General features: G+C 38.2%; 1 protein-coding gene across 2 annotated transcripts in view; it reads right to left on the bottom strand.

Moving 5' to 3' along the window:
- The window catches only part of CCDC66 (coiled-coil domain containing 66), a 41,571-nt gene extending 40,971 nt beyond the window's left edge, over positions 1 to 600 (bottom strand). Inside the window, exon 1 of one of the 2 annotated variants that reach the window (XM_008588392.1) lies at positions 543 to 600. The gene's annotated coding sequence lies outside the window, so the exon portion shown is untranslated. The remainder of the gene's footprint in view (positions 1 to 542) is intronic. The other variant, XM_008588391.1, reaches the window with a different exon arrangement.
- Positions 601 to 17,452: the final 16,852 nt, after the last annotated feature.

Raw genomic sequence — 17,452 nt, 5'->3', positions numbered from 1 at the left:
GTGTTCTGACTTTTACAATGTGGTTCAAGTATTTATTTCTATTTTATTTTTGTTTATTTTAGCTATCTTTCCAAAGTAAAACTATAATCAGGGAGAAAAAACAAATAATGTGAAGGAGAAGACTACCAAAGTATATTGAATTCTAAAATTAATACTAAAAATGACTTTAGCAACAGTGGTCTTACTTATATAATTTTAATATCCTCAAATTACACTCTTTACATGCAAAGAACATAATTACATAAATTTCACCTATATTATTCATCAGGTGATAAGGATATTTGCTATACACAAATATAACAAACACATTAAATACAAAATATACTGAAACATTAAATTTTATGAATCTGAATACTGACAGTGGAAGCAGAGATGTAATCTGACTTTACTTGGCTAAGAGTAAATTTGAAGAAGTTTAGGACAACAGCTTTCTTCCAAGTATCACTTAAATATCACTCTATTACAAGCAAAAATCTGTATAACATAAATTTTATGTACGAACTTAAAAGCTAACATTTTAGATTTCCAGTAACACAGCATACCATATGGAGACAATATTAGCTTGGTTTTTCCATCCAGTAATTCAGTTTCAAGCTTTAAACCATCTCTGCAAAATAAAAGAAAGTTGTCTGTTATTTTAAGTAACAGCAACATTTTAGTTTCTTCTTCTTTTTTTTAACAGCAACATTTTTTTTTTTCCTTTTTGTCTTTTTTCGTGCCCGGCAACGGATCGCAACCCTCAGTGTCGCGCCCATACCGGACCAGGACCGGCCACGGGATCGCAACCCTCGGTGCTGCTCCCGCCCCTCGCTCAGCCAGTGAGCGGACGGTCTGCATGCGGGATCCGAACCCTCGGCGGGAGGGCCACCGCACTTCCCAAGCGGCGCACTACAGCAGTGCGCCACCGGGCTGGCCCTAACAGCAACATTTTAAATAGCCAGAAATGTTCATTTGAACCTTGAAAGTAAATCCGTTCCTTTGAATTTATACAGGAATCTTACACATATCAAACTGGTCTGTTAGTTAAAAACGTTTTTCAATGTAAGATAAATCTAAAAACCACAGGGTTAAAATTCTTGAAATTTTTCAATAATACAAGAATTTATCTAACTCGAAATCTCATTTTTGTTATTTGAAAGCAATAGCTAATTCAGTTATCATACCATCATTTAATTCTTGTAACTCTAGGCTGTAAAAAACGATGCTGCTACCAGAACTCTTCAGCTAAGTTAAAAGAGCAGGACATATCTAATTACCACTTATAAGTTTCATAATCATCTCATGTCTAACACATTATATGCAGTGCTGGAGCATCTGAAAATGACAATAACAACGTCACTAAGGTTATTAACTGCATAAGCATGGAGTTCCACTTAAAATACTTTGAGTATTTTAAATAATACATATTCGCATTTAGCGGCACTTTTGTTACTATCACAATAAATCTACAATAAACTTTGAGTGCTATGATACTTTATACCTGCATGTCAAAAGCAAGGGCAGAAAGTAACAGTAGATGATACCAACAAATCTTGTACTTCTGTTAAGGTCTTAAATAAAAACTCCACTGCCAACAAAAATGGCAGTCCACACTGTAAATCACTGTCTTACTAGGAGGAAAAAAAGGGGTATGTCAATACATATGAACGGGGACAAAAGTGAAGTCCAAGAGATAAAATTAAATCCAGAAGGCCAGTCAAGGGGGAGAGGCTGGGAAGGGTCTAATTAGGAACGTGAAATACGCGGTGTTGCCCAGGTCATTACCTCAACTTAGTAAAGATAAAACGCTGGAAGGAATAGGTTTTAAGTGTTTCCCTATTGCACAGGATTATAAACATTCATGTAAAAAAAGACCTTGAATGAAATTGCAAAGTACAGTCATGAGCCTATGCAGCTTTCAATGACATACCGCATATAAGAGGACAGTTCCTTAAGATTATAATGGAACTGAAAAATTCCTATCCCCTAGTGACATTGTACCCGTCTTAACATCATATTTACCCACTGATGACACTCCCAAATGTAGAGCAGACCGTTAAGAAAGAAAGCCGAGAGCATCTGACACATTAGATCTGACCCCAAGTGAAAAGGTTGTTGTCTACTGTAGAATTCTCGTATTTTAAATGATTCCTACCCATTGCCGTGGCAAAATAATAGTTAATAACAGTTAGGTAACATTCGCTGAGTGCCAGGCACAATCCCTACATATAACTTAATTTTCACAACTGTGTGTGTGTGTGGGGGGGGGTAGTATCATTCTAATTCTCATTTAACAGATGAGGAAAGTGAGACGGAGACTTTGTAATACAGTTACAGGGTTCACGCTCATGCAACTATTGGCCAGAGTACATAACAGGAAAATTCACTGCTGTTCCGTTTCATAATACACTTTCGCAAAGCGACGAAATCGCCTAAGGAGGCATTTCTCAGAACGTATTCCTGTCATTGTACACATGACCGCACTGTAAACTCCTTAAGGAGCGGACTGTCTTCTTTATTCCTATCTCCCCTGATTCTAAAACATAACATTCATTTGCTGAATGATGTGCAGTTAAGTGTGAGTTTGGTGGCTTTTCATCTTTTTAAAATATTCAACTTCCAAGTGATAAAACCATACAACAGTCCCTTCTATTAATTCAACCGACACTTAATGAGGCACTGATAATAATCGTACACCGATTCCTCGAGAAGCCGCTGTTACGCCTCGCCCGGCAAGCGCAGTACTAATCTGGGTGCTCCAACGTTCTGCAAGACTCCAAAGACAGCGTCGCGAAGAACCAGGGGTCCGGGCCAGGATGTCTCCCCGGGAAGCTAAGCGTTCTCTCTCCATCTGACCCCGTCGTTTCCCTCTTTCCCTCCACGCCCCTCCTCCCGCCCCTTCCTGAGGTAAATGGGCCGGAAAGGCGATCGCACACAGTTTTAATGCGAGTCATGAAGTGAAAGAGTGAGTTCTGCGGAGTCGGTAAAAGCCGACCCCGTCCTCCTTCCCTTCTCTTCCTCAAGGAGCTAGGCTCTGCCGCTCCGGACGGCGCAGGTCCTGAAGGTTCTCCACGAAACAATCCAAGGGCCAACCCAGCCTCACACACCATCCCCGCCCCCACCGCTGACAACCTCCTTCCTCGCCCCAGCTTACCCCAAATTCATGGCCTGGCCTCCCACTCTCTCTTCACAGGACACTCAAGCTCCTTGTGTACGTCCGTTACGCCGCGCTCAACAAGCGCTATGCCTATTGGACAGAGGGGTGCCGGCGAACTGAGAGGGTGGACCAATCAGGGTGGGGCGTACTGGCGGGTGCGCCCAGCCGGGGCGGGGCTCCAGCGGCGACAGGCTTCCTTCGCCTAGCCCAGCCAAATATTTGGTCTGACCCGGCTCGTGCTTCTCGGACTTCACTGGTAGAGGCGTACGTTCCTCGCAGTTGTAAACCCCGAAAGTCACAGGGAGCTCTCGGAAAAATGGCTCAGTTCAGGTGGAGGTGGCAAAAAATGGGGAGGAACAGAAAGTATAAAGATTTTAAGGAAATTAACATTTTCCTTATTTTATATTTGGAAGAGAGTCATTTTATTGGTGGTCGTGGGGGAGGCATCTAGGGTGGATACCGGGTATGTCTTTTTTCGTGCTGTGAACCAGCATCAACCCTAGTACGCTGTAGCTCTTTTTAAATAGCAACAATCACAAGTGCTCTATAAATTTAGCCATGATGTGCCAGACATGGATCTAAGCCCTTATATCTATTATTTAAGCCTTACAACGTTCTCTCTGAGACACAAAGAGGTTAAGCGACTTGTCCAAGGTCACTGATCACCGAGCAATTTAACGTCAGAGCCCATGTTCCTTTCCGGGGTGTGGCTAACTCTTAGTCATCCTTCACGGCTCAATCTAAATCTCACTTCCTCCACGAAGCCCTTCTAGAATCCACTAGTGGGTATATTAGGAATCTTTCCGTCGGGGTGCCTAATGCATTTAAGATCCTGTGCCAGTGAGCTTCAGAGATGTGCACAGTTGGATCTTGTACACTTCTGTAGCCACAGCACCTGGTACTGCAGTGTAGACGGTAAATAATTGTTAAATGAATGAACAGCAAAAACTAAAAATGCCAACAACAGCCTTATTAAATTTGACTGACTGTTAGTTCATGATGAGGATGTTCCCTAGGTTACAATGCGATTGCTAAATGTTCACAATTTTTTCGTGTATCTGCTCTTATATGATTGTTTTAAACTATCATTGATTTAAAAAAAAAAAAAAAAAAAAGGAAAAGAGGCACATTCAATTCTCATGGTACATACAGGGAAAACTCAGAGATCATTTAATATTCATTTTTGAACCTGGCCTGCATAAGATATACTTAAACATTTTTTGACTTACTCGACTGAATAAACAGAAACGAATGTACATTTGATCCTATAGTGGTGGGTTTTTTTTAAGAGGAATACTTTTTTCTTGTGTGTAGAAAAAAGAAGTTTAAAAACATTTTAAACCAACGTATTAATAATATTTCTGGGAGGTAGAGTGGTGTGACTTTTAAAATGTTACTTTTGTTTCTAACTTTTATTATTATAAAAATGTTTATATATCCAAAAAAATGACAGAATATAGTTCAATGAATACTAATATACCCTCCACCTAGATTTGACAATTGTTAATGTTTTACTGCATTTGCCTTCTCTCTCTCCTCTCCTCTCTACGCCTCTGTGGGCACCTGGGTGTGCACACACACACACACCCTTTTTTGCATCACTATTTGCAAGTAAGTTAGACACATTATAACACTTCACCCCATTACAGTGTGTGTCTCCTCAGAATGAGGTGTTCTATATAAACGCAGCAACATTATTACCCTTGAGAAAATTGACAATTTCATGATAACATCCAATGTCCCATCCCTGTTTCATTTCCTCCACTTATCCTGAGAATATCTTCTATGGCTTTTTTATTTCGAAAGCAAGAGCCAAATAAGGATTGCACATTACATTTGTTGTTATGTATCTTTACTCTCTGTGTTCAGAAAAACATCATAATATATTTATTTCAAAAGCAAGAGCCAAACAAGGATTGCACATTACATTTGTTGTTATGTATCTTTACTCTGTGTTCAGAAAAACATCATAATATATTTATTAAATCCTTGACAAATCTTTAAATTTTTAAATTTATTTTTTATAGTGGTAAAATATGTAACTAAATTTGCCATTTTAACCACTTTCAGGTGTATAATTCAGTGGTACAATGTTGTGCAACCATGACTACTATGTATTTCCAAAACTTTTTCATCACCCCAAACAATAACTGTGTACCCATTGAGCAATAACTCCCCATTCTCCTTTCTCCCAATGCCTAGTAACCTCTAATCTCATTTCTGTCTCTATGAATTTGCCTATTCTAGATATTTTATGTAAGTGCAATCGTACAATATTTGTGCTTTTGTATCTGGTTTCTCTCACTTAGCATGCTTTCAAGGTTCATCATTTTGTATAGTATGTATCAGAGCTTCATTTCTTTTTATTACTGAGTAATATTTCATTGAATTATATACCACAATTTGTCTATACATTTGGGTTGTTTCCATCTTTTTGTTATTATGAATAACACTGTATTGAACACTAGCATACAAATATCTGTTTGAATCCCTGTTTTCAATTCTTTGCGGTATATTCTGAGGAGTGGATTTTCTGGGTCATATAGTAATTCTGTGGTTAGTTTTTTGAGAAACTACCAAACTGTTTCCACAGCAATTGCACCATTTTACATTCCCACCAGCAACATGACCTCACCAACACTTGTTTTTTCCTTTTTTTATAAAATTATAGCCATCCTAGTGGTTACTTGGTTGTGACAGTTTCTGCTCTTTTTGTTGTTTTTTTAAAAATGTTTCTGAGGTGGGGGACTAGAGCTTAGAGTTGCCTACTTCACCATTTTGCTGATGTCACCTCTCTCTACTCTACTTTCTTATTTTTTGTTTTTACTCGCTACATTTTATATTTTTTCTTTTTTTATTTTATTTTTTAACCATTTAATTAATTTATTTTTATTAGCATATTCATTATTACAAATTGTAGCTATTCTTTATGCTCTCTACTGTCTTTTAATATAGAACAGTCACCCCACTTGTTTTTTCCATGGTACTGACTCTGAAAAATTAAAGCCACTTGTCATGTATAATGGCCCACAACTTGGCTTTGTCTGATTGTTTCCTCATGGTGTTATTTATCTTGTTCCTCTATCCTCTAGTTTTCCTGGAATATTCAAGTTGAACATTTTGGTATGACTTTCAGGTGATGTTGTGTGGTTCACAGTGCATCACATCAGGTTGTTCTACTGCTTGTGTGGCCAAGTTTGAGGACTTAATTTGGTGGCTGCCCCATCTCTCTATTGTAAATGTCCATTTTCCTACTTGCAATTAGTAAGTAATCTGGGGGCTGATACTTGGGCACTGTGCAAATATGCCTGTTCCCTTATAACCTTTCATCTAATATGGGGTGATTCTTATTTTTTTGTTTTCTGTATTATCAATAAGTCATGCATTACATGTTTTTACACCCTCTTCACACCACTCTTCTCTGCCTACCTGTTCACCACATGCAAGAAACTGGTACAAAACTTTTATACCTTCCAAACATACTATGAGGTAGGAAATAAAGGTTAAGTTCCCAGGTGTAGCATCCCTTAACAGACCATGCTTCTTTCCAGTCTGCCTGAGGTCCGTTCCCCCAGAATAAGAGAATTTAGTAAAATGCTGTGAATTTCTTGGTTATTCAAGGGTATATGAGCATCATACATACTATAAGCACACCCTTCATTTATATGCAGCATAGTTTCTTCAGGTCTCACTATCCTGTGGGTACAAAGAATGTCACATTGACAGTAATCTTGCCTCAGTCTGCTCCTGAGGGGTCTTGGCTAATGCTAAGCACCTTCAAAACACTTCTGGGTCCCACCAGTAATGCACTGAAGCTCTTGAGGTGCCCAAGCTGCAAGTCATCTGCCAGGAGGGAGAAATGCGTATCCTTTGTGTTCTATTCTGTTTCAATGCATAGCATAGTTTTTCAGAGCTTAGGAGCCAGACTGCCCATGTTCAGATCCCAGCTCTTTTGCTTACTAGCTGTGTGATCTTGGAAAGTTATTAACTTTCTCTGCTTCAGTTTCTTCTTCAATACAATAGGGATGAATAATAGTACCCTACCTCATAGGGTTGTTGTGAGAATTACATGAGTTTAATACAAGAAAAGTGCCTGGAATAGTGCTGACACATAAGTATCATGCATGTGCTAGCAGTAATTAATATCGTTACCAAACAAGTGCTGTTTGGGCCAGTAATTTACAGGATTCTAGATCACTCAATTTTATACCATTTAAAAAAATTAAGGTAAAAATTACATATAGTAAAGTGCACAGATCTCCACTGCACGATTTGAAGAGTTTTGGCAAATGTATATTCCCACTTAACTACCACTTAAATCAATATATAGAACATTTCTGTGACCCCAGAAAATTCTCTTGTACCCTTTTTTATCAATCCCCACCACTTTATAAAGGCAATCACTGTTCTGAGTTCTATCACGATAAATTAGTTTAGCCTGTTCTAAAACTTCTCATAAATGAAATCATGCAGGGTACAGACTTTTGAGTCTGGATTCTTTCACTTAGCATAACATTTGTGAGTTCATCATGTTGGGCGAGTATAGGGGTTCATTCTTTTTTATTGCTGAGTGCTGTTCCATTGTATGAATATATGACAGTTTGTATGAATATATGACTTGAATCATTTCTAATTTGGGGTTATTATGGGGAAAAAAAGCTGCTCTATACACTCTTGCCCAAGTTTCTTCATGGACATGAGTTTTTATATCTCATGAGTAAGTACCCAGAAGAGAAATTGCTGAGTCCCATGGCAGGTGTTTTAAAAAACTTATTAGGAATTCCCAGACTGTTTTCCAAAAGACAGTACATTTCACACTCTCGATGTATGAGGACAAGGGTTCTCGTAGCTTCACATCTTCACCAACATTTAGTATTGTTAGGCTTTTAATTTTAGCCATTCTAATTGGTATGAAATGATATCTCACTGTGGTTTTAGTTTACATTTCCCTGATGGTTTGGGGCACCTTTACTCAACTTTTATGGAATGTGCAAGCAGAGGGCCCCATTATTGAAATCTTTCTTCCCCTTAGGTCATTGCAGGAGGCTCTGATAAATTCACTTCTGGCAGACCCACCCAACTAGTTTATCAGACGTACTTAAATATTTGTAACTGGCAGTGTGTGGCAGTATACCATTCAGGCTGAATTTATACTAGAATAGTATATTATACATATCAAATGTCTGTAGTTGACCCAGAGTCATTTTGATTAATGGTGTAAATCAGTGGCTTCTGAACAGCATAACTGTGATGCCTGATGCTATCAGTACTAACCAGAATCCTTTTCCACAGTCAGTCCCTAAGACCCTGCTGTTGACTTCTATGGCTTTCTTTCTAGAAGGACTTTGGCAGACTCAATTTTACATTATGCAAGGTAAATAAATAAATAAAACCCTGTCTTGGATTCTAGGCCTACAGCTTTGCTTGAAATTGTTCCAAGCTTTTTCAGAAAACCATGACTGGGGAGGCCTTCCCACATCCTCCGTTCATGGAGTTCACTTCCTCCTTACAAACAATCACTGTCAAGCACTGTTTGTGACTTATTTGTGAGTGCAGCTCCACAGAGCAAGTTCATTAGCAGTGTTCTCTGTCTCCAGGACCGGATGGTGCTAACCAAAAGACAGATATATTAGACAAAAGCAAAATTAAATTACATAAATTGTTCAGGGCTGAAGGGATAAAGTTCTTAATTGGGCAGTTCTCAGAAATGTCTTAAGAAATGATGTGCTCACTTTGGCAGCACATATACTAAAAACTGGAACAATACAGAGAAGATAAGCATGGGGCGTGTGCAAGGATGACATGCAAATTCACGAAGTGTTCCATACTTAAAAAAAAAAAGAGAGAGAGAAAGAAATACTGAAGGAGCAGGGGAAGAAGAGAAAGAAAATCACTATGGGTGTAAGTCAATTAACCTTCTCTGACCTCAGGTTCTTTACACAAAAAAGAGTAAACAAGGTGTCTAAGGTCCCTTTCATTTGTAAGCGGATGCTTTAAAATTATCCTCAATCTCTCTCCATGCTCACTGCCTCCACCCTGATTAGGGTCGTTCTCATCTCCCCCCAGGAACCTCCTAACCTGTCTCCACTCTGTAATCAAAATGATTTCTTAAAATGTGAACTGCTTGAATCACTCTGCTGCTTAAAATATCTCAATAGAGGAGAAATTCCTCAATTTGATAAAGAATATCTACAAAAATATCTACAGCTAGTAGCACACGTAATGGTGAAAAAGTCAAATCTTTCTCAGTAAGATCAGGAAAAAGACAAGGAACTCCCCTCTCACCACTGCTTTTCAAGCATCATACTGGAATTCTGAGCTAATCCTAGGACTTAGCTTCAGTCCTAGCTGAGGATACAGACTGGGAAGGAAGAAATAAAACTTTGTTTGCAGATGACATAACTTCTAGGTAGAAAATACAAAAGAATTGACAAAAAAAAAAAAACCCTCCTGGAACTAATAAGTGATCATATCAGTGTTGCAGGATGCAAAGTAAATACCCCAAAGTCAATTACTTTCCTATATACAAACAATGAACAAGTAGAAATTGAAATTAAAAATACAATTAAATTTTTTTTTACCATTTACATTAACACCCCAACAAATGAAATACTTAAGTATAAATGTAACAAAATATGTACAAGATCTATAGGAGGAAAATTATACAACTCTGATGAAAGAAATCAAAGAAGAACTGAATAAATGAAGAGATATTCTATGTTCATGGATAGGAACCAAGACTCAATATAGTCAAGATGTCAGTTCTTCCCAATTTGACCTACATATTCAACATAATCCCAATCAAAATCCCAGAAAGTTATTTTGTCTTCACCAACAAACTCATTCTAAAGTTTATGTGGAGGAACAAAAGACCCCAAATAGCAACACAATAATGAAGGAGAAGAACAAAGTTAGAGGACTGACACCACCCAACTTCAAGACTTACTATAAAACTACAGTAATCAAGATAGTGTGGTATTGGTGAAAGAACAGACAAATAGATGAATGGAACAGAGAGCCCCAAAGTAGACCCACATAAATATAGTCAACCAACCTTGAAAAAAGAAGCAAAGGCAATATAATGGAGAAAAAATAATCTTTTCAACAAATGGTGCTGGAATAACTGGATATCCACTCACAAAAATATGAATCTAGACACGGACTTTACAGCCCTAACAAAAATTAATTCAAAATGGATCCTAGACCCAAGTGTAAAGCACAAAACTAAAACTCCTGGAAGAGAACAGGAGAAAATCCAGATGACCTTGCCTATGGTGATAGCTTTTTTGTGTGTGTGTGGCTGGGTAGTAAGGGGATCCAAACCCTTGACCTTGGGGTTATCAACACCACAATCTAACCAACAGAGCTAACCAGCCAGCCCCTGGTGATAACTTTTTAGATGAAACACCAAAGTCATGATCCATGAAAGAAAGAATTGATAAGCTGAACATCATTAAAATTAAAATTTTCTGCTCTACAAAAGACACTGGCAAAAGAATGAAAAGACAAGCCACAGTCTGGGAGAAAATATGTTCAAAAGACATATCAGATAAAGGACTGTTATCCAAAATACACAAACATCTTAAAACTCACCGATAAGAACACAAATAATCCCATTAAAAAATGGGCCAAAAACCATAAGACACTTCACCAAAGAAGATATACAGATGGCAGATAAGCATAGGCAAATATGCTCTACATCATATATTGGAGAAATGCAAAATAAGACAACAATGAGATACTACTAGACACCTACCAGAATGGCCAAAATTCAGGACACTGGTAACACTAAGTGGTGGTAAAAATGTGGAATAATAGGGGCTCTCATTCATTGCTAGTGGGAATGCAAGATGATAACAGCCACTTTGGAAGACAGTTTGGTGGTGTCTTACAAAACTAAACATATCCTTATCACACAATCCAGCAATTGTACTCCTTGGTATTTACCCAAAGGAGATGAAAACTTATGTCCTCACAGGAACCTGCACATGAATGTTTGTAGCAGCTTTATTCATAATTGTCAAAACTTGGAAGTAACTAAGATGTCTTTCGGTTGGTAAATGAATAACTAAACTGTGTTACATTCAGACAATGGAATATTATTCAGAGTTAAAAAAAAAAAGAGTTGGAGAAAACTTAAATGCATATTATTAAGTGAAAGAAGCCAATCTGAAAAGGCTACATACTGTACGATTCCAACTATACAACATTCTGGAAAAGGCAAAACTATGGAGACAGGAAAAAGATCAGTGGTTGCCAGGGGATGAGGGAGGAAGGGAAGAATAGGCAGAGCACAGAGGATTTTGGGGGCAGTGAAACTACTTTGTATGATACTATAGTGGTGGATCCATATCATTATACATTTGTCCAAACTCGTAGAATGTACAGCACCAGGAGTGGGCCCCCATGTAAACTCTAGATTCTAGATGATAATCATGTGTCATGGAGATTCATCAATTATAACAAAAGTATCACTCTGGTGGGGGTTGTTGATAATGAGGGAGGCCGTGCACGAATGGGGGCAGGAGTATATGGGAATTCTCTGTATTTTCTGCTCAATTTTACTGAAAATCTAAAACTACTGTGAAAAACAAAGTCTATTAAAAGAAGAACTTCTCGATAATTTAAAAGACCTATTGTCCCTGATATAAAGTCCAAAGGACTTGATATGCTCAAGAGCCCCATCTTGACCTTTTAACTTTCACCTCTTGCCACTGCCCCCCCACCACACCGATCTATCGCTTCTTCAAATGTAGCGACACTTGCTCCTACCTCCCACCTTTGTATCGTCATTCATCTGACCAATTCTATAGTGTGCCTAATGCATCCAAAGAATTGTTTTAGCACAAGGGATAAGGCAGTAACCAAAATAGACAAAATCCCTGCCCTCTTGGAGCTATTCCTGCTTGCTGGAACACCTTCACCTGAGTAACTTGTCACACAGGTCTTCAATGAAGTGTCGTCCTCCTGGAATCCTCCTTTTACTGCCTCTTCTCTTCCTCTGGTAGGTTAGACCACATCAGAGTGTACTCTGTACTCTCCTCACAGGGCATTTGTTATCCCTGTAACCATACCTGAATACCCACAAGAGTGTAATCTTCATGACAGCATGGTCGTGCTGCCCTTGTTCATCATTTCCCCCCAAAAGCTGACACACGGTCAGCTCTAAATAAGTATTTGTTGGAAAAAAGATATATTAAAATTGCCATGAACCAATAACTGCCTGCTAGAAAAGGAATCATATAAAATGGAAAAAGCTACTTCTGAGTCTGTATGGGTCAACGGAGGCTCACAATTTATGTATTATCTTAGCCATACCAAAGAAAAGAGAACACCATGATTGGTATGACTTAGCAACAACCAAGGAGAGATTAGCTGGGCAGCTCTGACTCTTAAATTTGGAGGAAATCCTCTCATGAACATAAAGTATTAGAATAGAACTCTCTCTACTAACTCCCCAGGATGAAATGTTGTTAGCATGGTGACATTTCGCTGGTCAATTTTAATAAAGCACATGGAAGTAAAAGGTAAACACATTTACCTATATGGAAAATGAATTGTGCCACCAATTAACTGTATTGCAGGTAATATACATAGAAGCACATGGCAGTAGGCAGAATAATGGTGTCCTCAAAGGTGTCCTTGTCCTAATCCTCAGAATCTGTGAAAATGTAACCTTACATGGCAAGGGGGAATTAAGGTTGCAAATGGAATTCGTTTGCTAACGAGATCACCTTAAAATAGGGATAGTACCTTGGATAATCTGGGTAGGCCCAGTATAATCACAAAGGTCCTTAAAAGTGGAAGAGAGAAACAGAAGAAGATCAAAGAAAGAGATGTGGCAATGGAAACCGGGTCAAAGAGATGCTATGTTGTTTGCTTTGAAGATGGAGGAAAGAGGTCATGAGCCATGGAAAGTGGGTGGCCTCTAGAAATCGGAAAAAGCAAGAAAATGGATTCTCCTAGAGCCTCCAGAAGGAGTACAGCCCGCCACACCTTGATTTTAGTCCGGTGCATCCCATGTCAGACATCTGACCTACAGAACCTTAAGACAATAAATTCGTGTTGTGTTAAGACACTAAGTTTGTGGTAATTTGTTAAAGCAGTAATAAAACTAATACATATACTTGTTCCTTACAGCACCCCTCCTTTCTAGTGCAGCACCCAAAAAAGAGTGGAGCCCCCAGCTCTGATTGAAATCTGTAGTGATGAACGAATTGTGCAATTTGCTTTAGAACTTTGAATGGCTAGGAGTTCTCTAGTTTCCTCGTCTCTCATTCCTCCCACCGTCCCTTCACACGTACCACCACATGCATGAAAACCTGACTCAGAAAGATGTGGCCTGCCACCAATATGCCTAATATCCCTCTTTAGCAATACCATCTAGAGAGATGGTTTTCTCCTTCTTTAACATAGAGTCTGCAGGCTCCTCTTTGGTGCTGTCTTCTGTTTTCTGTTTAGTCTGCCTGATAATGCATTTAAACCAGCTTATTCTTACATAAAAGTTTGGAAGGAGATGGGGAACAGGATTACAGATGGTGTGATGTCTCAGGCTCAGTATCTTTTCTCCTGGGATTGTCTCTATTTGGGTTCATTACTAGAAGGACAGTTACAAGAAAAGACCAAAAGAAAGTTGTCTAAGTTATAGTCAGCAAGAGTGGATAGGTGCTGGGGAGAATTGCTGTAAGAGTACTTCTATCATTCGCCGAGTGGTGTACAGCAGCATCTCGTAATCGACTCTCTCCAGTTTTGTTTTCTAACACTCGTGGCCCCTGTTCTTCTCCCAGGCTCTGCCTCTGACTGCACATCCTTTCTCTTACCTCCTTGGAGCTGTCACCTCTGTAAGGGTTGAGAGGGTGGCTCTGAAACCTCCAGTCTCTACTTCTCTCCTTAACTACAAAATCTCCAGTTGGGGGCTGCCAGTTCTCTTCTGGCTGTATGGAATCACCTCAAATGTAGCAGAGGCAGTGACAAATGTACTGTCCTTTCCCCAATATGACTATCATTGCCCAGATTTCCCTTCATTCTGTAATGGCACAGTGGCTTTCCCAGTCCCTAGTAGTTTGCCAGTGGTAGGACATGTCCATCTTTATTTCTCCTCTTTCCTCACATTTGGTAAGAGTGACAATCTACTCACTCTTCTACCAATATACTTTTTATTCTCTCTCATTTCTGTGTTTTTTCTTTAACTACCTCTACCTGGAACACCCTTCTCCCCACAGGAACCTGTAATGAGGCCACAGGGGCTCTAAGAGACTATTATCTTAGACATACTAAAGAAAGGGAAGCACCATGATTGCTGTTAGGCTTAGCAGCAACCAAGGAGAAATGAGCTGGGCAGCTCTGAGTCTTAAATTTGTGGAAAATCCTCTTGGGAATAAAAGTATAGGACTAGAGCTCTCTCCATTAACTCTCCAGGATGAAATTGCTGACATGGAGACTTTTTCACTGGTCAATATTAATAAAACACACAAAAGTAGAAGGTAAACTCATTTAACTATCACATGTGCATATTTGCCTATTAAATTCTTTCCCAGTAATAAACACAACATTAAGGAGGGTAATATCTTTGGCGTGGGAGTGGTGAGAATGGGACCAGGGAGACAAACTTAGGGAGCATCAATGGCATTGGTAATATTCATTTTTTAGTAAAGGTTATGGAGGACATAAATTCTGTTATATTTTTCTCTTTATTTTTTGTGAAATATGTCATAAAAAAATGCACACACATCTTAGGGAGCATCAATGGCATTGGTAATATTCATTTTTTAGTAAAGGTTATGGAGGACATAAGTTCTGTTATATTTTTCTCTTTATTTTTTGTGAAATATGTCATAAAAAAATGCACACACAGTTCCTCCCAGACTGCTAATACAATTCGAAATATATAACTGCAAGAATATATTTTCTATTGCACTCATTTTCCACAAAGCAAAGTGATACAGGTTTTTCATATTTGTGTTTTGCATTCCTCAAGCCCAGTTTATGTGTGTGATTTTTAATCTGATCTTGACACAGCAGATGGCATTGTAGGTCCAGCCTTATATACAATAATACCATATGGACGTGTTCACAGATGAAATGTATTTTAGCTGAAAAACTGTGGCTTTAAATAGTTAATGTAGAAATTTATAATTTCTGTAAAATTGTAAGGAACCATGACTCTCTTACCAGGAATTTAGAGACATATTTTGTAATTATATCAAGCTCATTAAAAACGAAACAAAACAAAGCAAAAAAAAAAAACTTTATCAATATAGCAAAAGCTAATTTAAAAATTTTTTTATTTTATTTTGTCAGTATACAATGTAGTTGATTATTGCAGCCCATTACCGAAACCTCCCTCCCTCCTTTCTCTCCCCCCTCCCTCCCAACAACCTCATATCTGTTCGTTTGTCATATCAACTTCAGGGAATTGTAATTGTTGTGCCTTCTTCCCTCCCCCCCAAAGTTTATTTGTGTATTTATTTGTTTATTTTTAGCTACCACAAATAAGTGAGAACATGTGATATTTCTTTTCCTGTGCCTGACTTGTTTCACTTAATATAATTCTCTCTAGGTCCATTCATGTTGTTGCAAATGGCAATATTTCATTTTTTTTTAAAAATAGCAGAATAGTATTCCACAGTGTAGATAGATCACATTTTCTGTATTGACTCATCTGATGATGGACATTTGGGCTGGTTCCAACTCTTAGCTATTGTAAAGAGTGCTGCAATGAATATTGGAGAACAGGTATAGACCTTTGACTTGATGATTTCCATTCCTCTGGGTATATTCCCAGCAGTGGGATTACTGGGTCATATGGTAGATCTATCTGCAATTGTTTGAGGAATCTCCATACCATTTTCCATAGAGGCTGCACCGTTTTGCAGTCCCACCAGCAACGTATGAGAGTTCCTTTTTCTGCACAACCTCGCCAGTATTTATCATTCGCAGTCTTTTGGATAGTAGCCATCCTAAATGGGGTGAGATGGTATCTCAGTGTGGTTCTGATTTGCATTTCCCAAATGCTGAGTGATGTTGAGCATTTTTTCATGTGTCTGTTTGCCATTCATATATCTTCCTTTGAGAAATGCCTATTTAGCTCTTTTGCCCATTTTTTAATTGGGTTACTTGTTTTTTTCTTGTAAAGTTGTTTCAGTTCCTTGTATATTTCTGGATATCAATCCTTTCTCAGATGTATATTTTGCAAATATTTTCTCCCACTCTGTTGGTTGTCTTTTAACTCTGTTAACTGTTTCTTTTGCTGTGCAGAAGCTTTTTAGTTTGATATAATCCCATTTGTTTATTTTTCCTTTGGTTGCCTGTGCTTTGGGGGTAATATTCATGAAGTCTGTGCACAGTCCTACTTCCTGAAGTGTTGCTTCTATGCTTTCTTTAAGAAGTTTTATTGTTTCAGGGTGTATATTTAATTCTTTAATCCATTTTGAGTTGATTTTAGTATATGGCGAGAGATATGGGTCTAGTTTCATTCTCCCACATATAGATATCTAGTTATCCCAGCACCATTTGCTGAAGAGGCTTGGTGCCTTTGTCAAAGATCAGATGGCTGTAGGTGTGTAGGTTGATTTCTGGATTCTCTATTCTATTCGACTGATCAGTGTGTCTGTTTTTATGCTGGCACCATGCTGTTTTGGTTATTATAGCTTTGTAGTATAGTTTAAAGTCAGGTAGTGTTATGCCTCCAGCTTTATTTTTTTTGCTCAGCATTGCTTTGACTATGCATGGTCTTTTGTTATTCCATACAAATGTCTGGATAGTTTTTTTCATTTCTGAGAAAAATGTCATTGGAATTTTGATGGAGATTGCATTGAATTTGTGTATCACTTTGGGTAGTATGGACGTTTTCACAATGTTGATTCTTCCAATCCAAGAGCTGGGATATCTTTTCATCTTCTTGTCTCCTCTTTAATTTCTCTCAGCAGTGGTTTGTAGTTCTCATTATAGAGATTTTTCACATCCTTGGTTAACTCTATTCCCAAGTATTTTATTTTTTGGTGGCTATTATAAATGGGCAAGCAGCAAAAGCTAATTTTTAAGCATAAATAGGAATCATTACCTTCAAAAAGATGAGTAATCCTCATTCTTATGAGATTTGAGTGATTGTATGAACTAGTACATGAAGTTTGACTTTTGCAAATAAATCCCCTTATATAAAATTACTTAAGCATCTTCATGTTTTGTTATTGTGGTGTAAGTTTACATTTTTGGCAAGACAAAAAAGAAATCAAATGCAAAGAGAGTTAAATTAAAATCAATTTTTACTTAAGGACTTCTGGTATAAGATTTTGCTGGTATATTTTCTTTGCATTT

This window comes from Galeopterus variegatus, unplaced genomic scaffold, assembly GCF_000696425.1.
Source record: "Galeopterus variegatus unplaced genomic scaffold, G_variegatus-3.0.2 Scaffold4801, whole genome shotgun sequence".
Lineage (NCBI taxonomy): Eukaryota > Metazoa > Chordata > Mammalia > Dermoptera > Cynocephalidae > Galeopterus > Galeopterus variegatus.
The sequence above is the reverse complement of the archived record's forward strand: the minus strand, read 5'-3'. Positions and strand labels throughout refer to the sequence as shown.